The following is a 12572-nucleotide window of genomic DNA, read 5'->3' as shown; positions in this document are numbered from 1 at the left end:
TCATTTTAATGCCTTCAAAAAGAGGAGAGAGAGAGAAAGAAAGAAAGAAAGAAAAGAGAAAATCCACAGAAAGGGCCAAGTGGCGTGATGCGCTGTTCCTAAATGAGTTCACACGAGGCAGAGTTCCCGTGGATTTTTTTATTTTTTATTTTTTAAAAAACTGGCTTCCAAGTTAACATGAGTTTAGACAGCCTGATCTCTTTCAATCCATTATTATTAATTTCAGTAGGGACTAACCTCTTGCCGAAGTTATTTATCAAATTGTTTATTTGCTATTCCTACACCACACCCATCGTACCCATTGCATTCCGCGCGCGCCCCCCAGGAAAAACTCTGGCATCCATTTTATATTCCTAGAATCTCGACCTATTAGGTGGGTAGATTTTGGGGAAAGGTGGAGGGGTTGAGAGAGAGAGAGAGAGAGGCAGGCATTGGAAACGATTCCTTTTCTTCCAAGCAATAGGAATTTATCCTTTGGGCTGGTGCGTGCCCCATACATCCCAAGTCAGATTATCCTTTCCAAATAAACAAAGCCCCAACAATCAGATCGCAAATAAACGGAGGTGCGTGAGGGCTTCCCTCCCCCGTCCAGGGTGTGTGTGTGGATGTTAGTCGATGGCATTGGCTGGGGAGGAAAGCGTCCCTTTTGATATTATCCATCTGGAAAACGTAAAGATAGAAAACGTACGTCAGCTGGAGCAGCTCAGAATCCCTTTTTAATTTTTTGCATTTCTCTAACCAGTTCGGTTAGATTTTAACGCGCGAGGAAGACGTCGGGTGGAGTTCTTTAGCAATTTAAGAACGGTTGCTGGGAAAGAGAGAGAGAGAGAATTTATTTTTAAAGTCTAAAAGATGAAGAATTCAGTGCTGCTTAGCAAAAGTTATCCAAACAACCCGCGCTATAGGCGACCCGCAGCCACCCCGAATATTTTACTGCTTGCATTTCTCACCAAAGGGGTTTATTTCCCCAAATAGTTGCGCATACCGGATTAAAGTAAGACTGGTTAGGCATCTCGCTTGTAATTTCTGTTTTGTTTTTAACGATTTAAAGCAAAAGTTTGCAGTTAGCAACAGTAAATTAGCCTCGGGTTAACCTGTCTGAATTTAAGGCTGTCATCCCGGGCAGTGGCGCTCAGTGAATTCCGTGAGATTTACTTCCGAGTAACCCTAGGCCACGGCCACTTACTTGGAAAGGAAGTGCTAAATGCCAGGGAAATAGATGGAGCGCCAAATACACCCAGCAGCTGCCCTGATTAACCTCTTAAGACTTTTTCTTGCTTTTGCTGCAGAATTCTAACCCCTCTGGAAACAGAATCGAACAGGTGACAGTCAATTTTTATTTTTATTTTGTCTTGGTAATTAATTTCATTTTTAGGGTCATTTCCCTTCTCTCTCCACCCTGCCCAGACCCCCAGGAAAAGGCTATTTCCCTTTTCTCTCTTCTCTCCCCCCGACTCATCCTTCGTGTATAATGTATATTATAGTCCACCCTCCTGCGGATTCGACGGCTGAAATTTGGTAAAATATATCATCTGAATAGTTGGGGGAGGAAGAGAGATTCGAAGGAGTTTGAGCCTGAGGATTAGGCTATTGATTCCCGCTCACTTAGGCACGTTTCCTTGTTCCACGTTTCTTTCCCTTTTGCCTTGGATTCCAAAATGACAAGTTGCCGAATGCAGAGAGTTGGTTTTAAAACACGCGCATATATACCCACGATTGTATTAGGTTCCGGCTGGAAAAAGAAGGGGAAGAAGGTGCATTTGGGGAGGGGGGGGGCGCGTGGAAAGGCCCGCTGGATCACGCGGCCCCATGATTACTTGGGAGTAAAACCCCCTGAAATGCAGCGTGAGTTCCTCCCGAGCAAGCTTTCATATGTTTGTGGCTGAACAGATATTTCATTTCTGAATCACCATCATTATTTGAGTAGTTACATGAGCGATCTCATACTGTTATAAGCATGCATTTCCCCTGTAAACAGGGATAATAAGATCGAGTAGAAGAATTGAAGTGTAAAGCAAATGGTCTCTCTTTGAAACGCACCTCCTCTGGGCACTTTTATTTTTGTATTATTATTTTTTTTTAAAAAAACCCAACCAAACAAATACCACACGCCACCTGTGTTTTATTAAAATCTACCCTCCTTGCACCGCTCTCTTCCCCCGCCTCCCAGCCCCCCCTCCAAAAAAACTTGGCCAGAATAACTTTTTTCTCTTTTTGCGCAAGCTAATGCGGAAACGTGAAATTCACCTTCAGCCTGGTCAATTTCAAACTGCAGGCTAGCTTTTCAAATCTAAAAAGGGGATTGCCTTTAAATCCGTTGGGCGAAAAGTGTGTGGAGGGGGGGGAGGCGGCAGAAGAGAAATACCCCCCTCTCTAAGCTCTGCTAGAGCCTGTGGAGGGATTTCCCTGCCCCCAGCCCCCTCGCCGATTCCCTCTCTTTCTCTCTCCCCCTCTCCAGTTCCTTAATATCATTTGTTTTCGTTTGAAACAAAAGAGACATAAATCCCTTCTCCCCACCAAGCGCTAAGGAGTATTGCCCGTTTCCAAGGAGACGCAAAGAACAGCTATTTATTTATTTTAAATCCGGTGTTATTTACTCCTCGCTGCTGTTGCCTTCTTGTATTTATCCTTCTGATTTCAGAAATTTGAGTTCAGGGCATTCCTGAATCAGTAAAGCGACGCGAGTTTGATTCCACGCACATTCACTGTCTCTCCAAGAGAATTTCTTTTTCTTTCTTTCTTTCTTAGATGGCGGACGAGGACGGAGGAGAGAAATCTGTGAAATGAAAGATGCAGGCATCAGAAAGAATTCCAGAGAGCCGGCAGAAGAAATAAAACAGCAATAGGGAATGGATGTCCTACGGATGCGCCTTTTTTGCAGAAATGGCACAACAACTTATCTTCCAAGAAGTTTCATAGGATACATACAATGCAATACAAAATAAGTCTGTGTGAAATATAGAGGTGCACACACACGCACACGGACAAACTATATTTTGTTGTTGTTTAGTCGTGTCTTCCATTTGCTAATTTAGATAGATCGAATCCTCACCGGGTGACCTTGGACCAGTCCCTGCGTCTCCGACTAGCCTACCTAACAGGGTTGTTGAGAGGAATAACATGGGGAGGGGACAACCATGCGCACCACCTTGAGCTCCTGGGAGGAAAAGTTGACACACAGGGAGTCGGGAACACCCACCCAGAGCCCTTCGGATTTAGCCTCTGCCTTGAGTTCCGTAGGGGACCTCAGCTAAGGCACAGCGTATGGGAATCATGCGACTGAGCTACATTACAGGATTGTTGTACGGGCTGCGGGAAGCGCTTTGGATTCTTTGAAAGCGCAACACGGATTCCAAGGTTCCTGGCTGTCCTCTGCCCTCAGCCTTTAGTCTGCTGGAGAGGCTTTGCCACTTACACCACCGTAGTTCGAGGTTTCCTGTCTCCTTCTCCCACGAGGAAGTCGATGGGAAACAATGCGAGACCTCCAAGTGCTGAACTTCTCGGCCTCTCCATCCCCCCCAAAGCGTCTCGCCCCTTGTATGGTGCCATGTCTGAGCCCATCCTTGTGGGGAGGTGGTGGTGGGGCGACCCCTGAAACTAGACCACGCTCTCGTGCATGTGGTTGCTGAGAAAAGAGGGGAGGGGCACCCGGACCAGTGGATTATAAAAACGAGAAAATTAAAGGCTTGGGAAAGGTAGGACGACAGAGCTCAAATGGACCCAGGGTGGTTATTGCAGTCTGCTTTTACGCACACACGCGCACACGCTTCGGTGCTGTGAAGATCAGCGGGCTGTTGCTAAGGAGCGCATATTCTTCCCAAATACACTGTACTTGGTGCCATCCTAAGCACATCAGGGCTTGCTCCGCGTTTAGGATTGGAAGCTGTTTTTGGCAGGGGTGGGGAGCGGCTGGTGTCATTCCGAGGGTTTGCTAAGCCGCCTTGAGAGTCAAGTGAGGCAGAAAGGCGACATACAAAGTTATAAAGAAGCAAATAATTTAGGCGAAGATAATTTAATTTAATGCAATGCAATCTGTACTATACTATACTATACTATACTATACTATACTATACTATACTATACTATATAGCAATGGAGATTATTATATCCCTTTGCTTTCCTAACATCTCAACGCTTTAAGCACTACAACCTTAAGAGGAGCACAAATCTAGGATAAACCCCCAGTGAGAAAAACCTTCTAAGAGCGAACAGGTGCTGAGTGTTGATGGTTTGTATAGCCATAACCTGAAAAACAAGACGGGGGGGGGGGTCAGCGTCTTCAAGGAAGACCAGGGCTTGCTGAATTGTAGCTTAGGAGGGAAGCCATAAAACATGCCCCACACATACACAGTGAGGACTGACTGTGTTCAATGGTCATGGGAACTGTAGGGGGGTTGGGCTACATGACCCCTGGGGTCCCTTCCAGCTGGACAAGTTATGCACGTTGGCTGACTGTTGTGGGTGAGGCAGAAAAGGAACGGAAGAGAAGAGGGAATGATCCTGCTCGGAGAAAACCGCTTGCCCGGAGCCCTTTGCAGAAGCGCTCCTATAAGGCGCTCCTATAAGCGCTCCTATAACACTGCAACAATTTGTTGCAAGTTCCGCTGCTCGTTTCCTGGCGAAGCGAACCCGCAACCTTTCGATCCGCTCCAGGAGGGTTCAGCGGAGGGAGTTACAGCCATTGCAAACCCGCATCGGTGCACACCCTTGTTTCTAACAGGGACAGAGGCGCGGCAAGATCTTTTGGGACCTTTACTTTCCATACCCGCCCATGGCAAAAACCTCTGAAAAGCAGCAAGGCCTTTTTTGTGCCCATTATACAGATGGGGCAGAGAAACTGAGGGTGGCAGAAGGCCAGGAAGAAAGACTGGAACCAGAGACTGTGCGCAGAATGGAGGGGTGTTGGGTCAATATCGAAGACCTGCGGTCCTTTCCTACTGCCCCCCCCCCCATGGCAACATTACAAAGCCCTCCTCCCCATTTCAGGGTCACACACAACCAAGCACAGGTATGCTTGCAATGGGTCGATACATTTTTGTTTATGGAGCAGGAAAACAGTGGGGACTCTTGAGCACTTGGTAGCTCTGTCGGTAGTGCTCTTAATATCAGGTTGTGGGTTCGAGTCCCATGTTGGGCCAAAGATTCCTGCATTGCAAGAGGTTGGACTAGATGACCCTTAGAGTCCCCTTCCAACTCCACAATGTTAGGATTCTCAAACCCGCAGCCACAGCCACACCCAACAATAAGAGCATCCAAGACTTCTCCCGCTCCTGTATATGTTATGTGAACACTGAAATCTAGTGGATTTGGTCTTGAATACAGTTAAAGCGTTTCTCCGAAGGTGCTTTTCCAGTGCCTGGCTAGATCAGTCGGTAAAACGTCGGACACTTAATCCCAAGGTCGTGGGTTCGAGTTCCATGTTGGGTAGAAATGTGTTGGGGGTTTTTCCAGGGAGGACTGTAATTCTATGGTAGAACATCTTCTTTGCACGCACAAAGTCTCACATTCAATTTTCGGCATCTCCAGGTAGGTCTGGGAGGAGGAGACCCCCTGCCTGAAGCCCTGGAGAGTCGCTGCCAGTCAGTGTAGACAATACTGAATCAGATGGACCAATTGTCTGATTCAATATAAGGTGGCCTCTTCTGTTCTTTAGAAACATCCTAGTAGTGATGTATGGAAGTGAGAGCTGGACCATAAAGAAGGCTGATCGCCGAAGAATTGCTGCTTTTGAATTATGGTGCTGGAGGACCACTCTTGAGAGTCCCGTGGACTGCAAGAACGTCAAACCTCTCCATTCTGAAGGAAATCAGCCCTGAGTGCTCACTGGAAGGACAGATCGCGAAGCTGAGGCTCCAATACTTTGGCCACCTCATGAGAAGAGAAGAATCCCTGGAAAAGACCCTGATGTTGGGAAAGATGGAGGGCACAAGGAGAAGGGGACGACAGAGGACGAGATGGTTGGACGGTGTTCTCGAAGCTACCAGCATGAGTTTGACCAAACTGCAGGAGGCAGTGGAAGACAGGAGTGCCTGGCGTGCTCCGGTCCAGGGGGTCAGGAAGAGTCGGACACGACTAAACGACAACAACACGATTCATTTGCAAAGAGGCAATTGCGAAAAATTCCGTTGTTTTCAATGAGCTGGCGAGTCCCTTGCTTAAATGTCCCATTTGAATTCAGCGGCACTGAAAAGCACTAAATCTTGGGCGCTAGAACTTCTTCTCCATTACTCCCAGGGAAAGGACAATGGCATTCACTCAAATTTCCCTCAGATGGTCCTCTGGATGAATATGTGTTGCTATGTTGGAGAGTTGCTCCTAATTCTGTAATAACACGACACTTAGGAACAGCAGTACCCATTCTCATGCGCACACGGGTATGGATATCCTTGGCCGATGATGCCCACGAACCAGTCACCCCAATATGTATTCAATTTACAAACCGCTCCTCGTGAAAATCAACCCCAGGCGACCACACAATAAATCTATCTATTTATTTATTTATTTATTTATTTATTAGAAGCATTCTTTCACAAAATACCAAGAATCCACAGCAAAACAAATACTTTTGGTTTTGGTTTTTTTAAAAAAGGAACTATTAAAAGCAATATAAAACAATGATTAGAATGACTGGGCGCTCAAGGGAAAAAATAAACAACAGCATAAAATCAAGGGCTGTAACTCAGTGGTAGAGCATGATCCGGACCTCCCATGTAGGGTTGGGGATTCGAGATCCCTGTGTGAAACCCTGGAAAGCTGCTGCCAGCCCGTGTAGACAATATTGAGCTAGATGGACCAAGCGTCTGTCTTGGTTAGGGCGGCTCCCCCAGTTTTTAAATGAGAAGTTTCTTCAGAATCTTGTTTTTAAAGCAAGGGCATAGTTCAGCGATAGACCACTTGCTTCGCACGCAGAAAGTTCTGCGTTCAAGCCCCATCCCAGCTCTTGCTAGGAATGTCCTTTGCCTGAAACCTTGGAGTGCTGCTGCCAGTCCGTGTGGACAGTACTGAGCTAGATGAACCAGCCGTCTGACACCGTATAAAGCCGTTTCTTTTGTTCCTGGGTGTTCCTCCTCCGCCCACGCGGAGCTGGACGGAGTACCTGCGAAGCGTTTCGTGCTTGCCGGCACCGCTAAGTTTCGCGGATTCCGACGGAGCAAACGCGATGGCTCATCACCAGGCCTTATAGGGCTGTCTCTCTAAATCTCGCCTCCGTCGCCGGCCCACTTTTACCCTCTGCTGGCTGAGCCACAAAACGTCCACCCTGTCTTAATTCCAGCTTTATTCTGTGCCACGTGGATCGCTTTGTCAGCTGCGACTGGAGTGAATCAACTTTTTTTTTTTTTTTTTAAAAGTTACAGTTGATTAATCGATGGCAGCTGTTAGACGTTAATGAAGCGGGCACGCTTGCTCGTTTTGGGAGCTGACTTTGCTTCCTCGGCAATTTATCGACATTGACTTACTTTTCAACCCACTCATCGTCTCAAGCAGCAAGGGATCCGCTTTATTTTCCCGAGATCCACCAGAGGAAGGCTGGGGCAAACTTGCAAAGGTTTGGGGGGGGGGGTTACCGGTTCCCTGTCTTCCCCTTCAAACAGCTACTGGCTTACCCCCAAACCTTCTTCGTTTCAGCATTTGGAGACGAGAGAGAAGTCATTTCACTGCTACGGTTGGGAATCACAGAAATCCACCTAGCTGCAGATCCTAGCCAGAGATCTACCAACAGAGATCTGCCTTCTGGTAATGATCTCCACAAGATGACATTTTTTAATATTACTTTTTTTTTTTTTAAGGCTTCCTCTCTGCAGGACATCTAGCCAACGGGAAATGACGTTGATGATTGATTGTTTGTTTGCGTTGTTAATAGTAATAATAATATCTCGAGAAAATCCACATTTCTAGCGGTATCTATTCCCCAGGCAGTGAAAACGGGTTACAGGCGGGTGAAATATCCACGCACGCAAAGCCCACTTATTTACTGGAATGAATAATTTGGGCTCCGGCGCGCTGCGCGCAGCTCCTGGCAAGAAGTCCAGCCGCTCTCTCCAAAACACGCGACGGCCAAGTAGTCCAGAAAGAGTAGGGAAGCGTGTCAGTCAAGCCCAGAATACTCCGTTGGGTGTGGCTTGGATGGAAGGCGAAGTAGACAAATCAAGAGTTACCTTCCAGTTATTTCAAACACGTGCACACGCGCACTGGCTGGAATGCAAAAAGAGGGCCCCGATCCACACAATATTTTTAAAGCACATCCAACGCGCATTTGAAGGCTCCCTTTAAGAACCTTGGGAACTGTAGTTTTTCAAGGGTGCCGGGAGCTATAGCTGGGTGTTGAAGGGATGGAAACTGTAGTTTCAGTGATTCTATTGGGGGAAACTTTCAATGCGCCTTGAATGTTTTAAATGTGTGGCGTGACCAACCTGCCGCACACACGTGTTTGGGCTGGAGCCCGATCCTGCACTCCACGGGCAAGCTGCGGGAGATCTCTCTTGTTTCCGGTAGTGAAAATGGGGAATCGAGACTCGATCTAGATAGGCAAATGTCTGGCACGGGTGTTTAAACACGCGCGCGCTTTCCCGGATGACATTTAGACATGGGGTTCTCCCGTGGAGTTCTTACGCAGCAAGGCTGCTCTCACAAGCGCTACGAGAGCGGAAAACAAGCGGGTCGCCCTTTCCTGAAAACATTTATTTATGTAAACTGGTTAGGAACGTTCTCTGCAATCCACTGAGACCCAAGTCACTGAGTGTTAGAGGTCGTGATAGTTCTCCGTCGCTGTTGCCTCTATCAGATTCAAGGAGAGCATGTTTGTGTCTTAAAATGTGTGCGCGTGAAAACCATCCAGCCCAGTTCTCAAACAACTGAGAGAGAGAGAGAAAATACCCTTGAAATATATATATACTGGGATCCTGATATGCCTGGCTCAGAGCAGAGGCACTTTGGGGCTGGGCTTAGAATTGCTCGCAAGAAGGAAGGAGGAAAGAGCGGGGGAATGAGAGAGAGGAAAGAGGCGTGAAATGAGAGTTATTGGACGCAGTTAGAAACGAGGGGAAGGGCCGTAGCTCAGTTTTAGAGAGTCTGCTTTCCGTGCAGAAGGTCTCATGTTCAATCCCCAGTATCTCCAGGCAGAACTCAGAGAGAGACTCCCTGTCTGGCAATTCTAAACTAGATGTCACGGATGCTTCCAACTGAGATTCCTGCATCGCAGGGGGTTGGACTAGATGACCTTTGGGTACCTCCCAACTTCATGATTCTTACTTTTATGGGAAGGGATGTGGGCCAGTTGCAAGGCAGCTGCTTTGCTTGCAGAAGATCCCCAGCATTTCTAGGTAGGGCTGAGACAGACCCTCAAATCCTGGAGAGCTGCTGCCAGCCAGGGTGGGCATTGTTGAGCTAGATAGACCCAATGTTCTAGCTCAGTATAACATACCTTCCCATGTTCCTTCCGCCTAACAAGGCCAAAAAATAAATAAATCACTTTCACCTGAGCTCAGGTTCCCTGAAAGGTCATTTTTTGTTGTTTTGTAAAGCAGATTTTCCAACTGTGCAGATTCCCCAGCAGAAACACCACAATACAAAAAAAAAAAAAAAAAAAAAAGAAGTCAAATGAGCACCAAGCAAGCTATGCTGCTTTGCTTATGCCAAGTATCCATGTTGGTTCTCCACAGGAGTCCCTAGTTCTTGTTTGCTATACAGTTACTAAGGGACGCGGAGGCACTGTGGATTAAACCACAGAGCCTAGGACTTGCCGATCAGAAGTCGGCGGTGCAAATCCCAGCGATGGAGTGAGCTCCTGTTGCTCTGTCCCTGCTCCTGCCAACCTAGCAGTTCAGAAGCATGTCTAAGTGCAAGTAGATAAATAGGTACCACTCCAGCGGGAAGGTAAACTGCATTTCCGTACGCTGCTCTGGTTTGCCAGAAGCAGCTTAGTCATGCTGGCCACATGACCCAGGAGCTGTACGCCGGCTCCCTCGGCTAATAAAGCAAGAAGAGGGCTGCAACCAGAGTCGGCCACAACTAGACCTAATGGTCAGGGGTCCCTTTACCTTTACCTTTTTATACAGTTACTAAGAAGAGAATCCAATGGCCTTTGCACAAAGGTAAAAATCCTAATTCAGTGACCCTAAACGGCCTCAGTCCAGTATACCTGACGGAATGTCTCCACCCCCACCGTCTATCCCAGACACAGAGGTCCAGCTCTGAAGGCCTTCTGGCGGTTCCCTCCCTGCGAGAAGAAAGGTTACAGGGAACCAGGCAGAGGGCCTTCTCAGTAGTGGCACCCGCCCTGTGGAACACCCTCCCACCAGATGTCAAGGAAATAAACAACTATCTGACTTTTAGAAGACATCTGAAGGCAGCCCTGTATTGGGAAATTTTTAGTGTCTAATGTTTTACCATTTTTATGTGCTGTAAGCTGCCCAGAGTGGCTGGGGAAACACAGCCAGATGGGTGGGTTATTAATAATAAAATTATTATTACTACTACTACTACTACAGTGGCACCTCGGGTTAAGAACTTAATTTGTTCTGGAGGTCCGCTCTTAATCTGAAACTGTTCTTAACCTGAAGTACCACTTTAGCTAATGGGGCCTGCCGCATCGCTGGAGCACGATTTCTGTTCTCATCCTGAAGCAAAGTTCTTAACCCGAGGTACTATTTCTGGGTTAGCGGCGTCTGTAACCTGAAGCGCCTGTAACCCAAGGTACCACTGTATTATTATTATTATTATTATTGCTTGCCCCTGTGCAAGGGCCATTGGTTCATCCTGAAAGTTATTTCAATATTCCTATTGCTTCATCAAACAAGCTCTGCCAAAATGGCTTTTTAAGCACCACTCTGCTGGTGGCTTAAGCTGGGCTGTTCTACACTGGAGTCAGTAGAGCACTGTTCAGTACTGGGTGCTGTTGGCTCAAAGGAAACAAGACAACTGCTGGCACCATATGATGTTATAGTTTGGGTGTTGGTGGGCTCAGGGGTGAGGGGCATATATATCAGTTAAGCAAGCAAGCAAGCAAGCAGGAAAACCACTCTCTCTCGCTGTCCCCCACCCTGGTTGCTAACTAAAAACAAGCCCTGTACAGTGTCAGATCCAGACTTTGGCATGTGCTTATCACAGCCAGCAAGGAACCCCCAAAACTGTCTCCAGCAGCTACAGTTGCCCCTGCTGTTGGGTGTCTTCCTGCTCAGCTCTTCAGTTCAGGTTCTGCTAAGTTCTTTAAGTTCTTACAGCGACGATTCCCTATTCTCCATAGCTTAATTGGTAGAACATGATCGTAATCTCAAGGCTGTGGGTTTGAGCTCCATGTTCGGCAAAAGATTCCTGCATTCCAGGGAGTTTGACTACTAGATGATCTCGTGGTCGCTTCCGACTCTACAATTCCTTGATTCTGTTAGTTCCCTTTGTTTAGAAAAATATCACAGGACAGGCTCCAGGTCTTCATTCACAGCTTCTAGGTTTGTCGTCCTTTCCCAGTAGTGATGTATGGAAGTGAGAGCTGGAACCATCAAGAAGGCTGATCACAGAAGAATGGATGCTTTTGAATTATGGTGCTGGAGGAGACTCTTGAGAGTCCCATGCACCGCAAGAAGATCCAACCTCTCCATTCTGAAGGAAATCAGCCCTGAGTGCTCACTGGAAGGACAGATCCTGAAGCTGAGGCTCCAATACTTTGGCCACCTCATGAGAAGAGAAGACTCCCTGGAAAAGACCCTGATGCTGGGAAAGATGGAGGGCACAAGGAGAAGGGGACGACAGAGGACGAGATGGTGGGACAGTGTCCTCGAAGCTACCAGCATGAGTTTGACCAAACTGCGGGAGGCAGTGGAAGACAGGAGTGCCTGGCGTGCTCTGGTCCAGGGGGTCACGAAGAGTCGGACACAGCTAAACAACAACAAAGCACCTGCAATACAAGCTCAGGGATGCTCCCAGGCTGACAGCTATTAGGCCCTGAACAGTCTGAACTAGGTAAACTGAGGCACACTAGGCCTCCAGATACACTGAAGGACAGTTTGTGTCCTGCAATTATTCCAGTACAGTGGTACCTCGGGTTAAGTACTTAATTCGTTCTGGAGGTCCGTACTTAACCTGAAACTGTTCTTAACCCGAAGCACCACTTTAGCTAATGGGGCCTCCTGCTGCTGCTGCGCCACCGGAGCCCAATTTCTGTTCCCATCCTGAAACAAAGTTCTTAACCTGAAGCACTATTTCTGGGTTAGTGGAGTCTGTAACCTGAAGCGTATGTAACCTGAAGCATATGTAACCCAAGGTACCACTGTTTTGCCAGGTCTACTAAAAAATATCAGTAGATCTAATGAAATGTGTGCTCATCTACCGACTGTCTGAAAAAATACATTCGGATGAGACAAATCTACTAATATTCGGCTTTGCATTTTTCAATGAACTGTGCTGGTTGCTCCCTCAACTTGATGACCCCCTGGAGTCAAAACAGAACCGGAGTCAGATCGGCAGTTGTGCTCAGAGTGTTCTGCAGAATCGTCCCCTCCTTTCTCCTTTCTCCTCTACCCACTACGTGCGTCAGGGAGGCCAGAATCCGGGGACTCCCCCCAGCCTAAAGATCTCCG

The sequence above is a fragment of the Podarcis tiliguerta genome (assembly GCF_965153285.1).
Source record: "Podarcis tiliguerta genome assembly, chromosome: 1".
Lineage (NCBI taxonomy): Eukaryota > Metazoa > Chordata > Lepidosauria > Squamata > Lacertidae > Podarcis > Podarcis tiliguerta.
The sequence above is the reverse complement of the archived record's forward strand: the minus strand, read 5'-3'. Positions refer to the sequence as shown.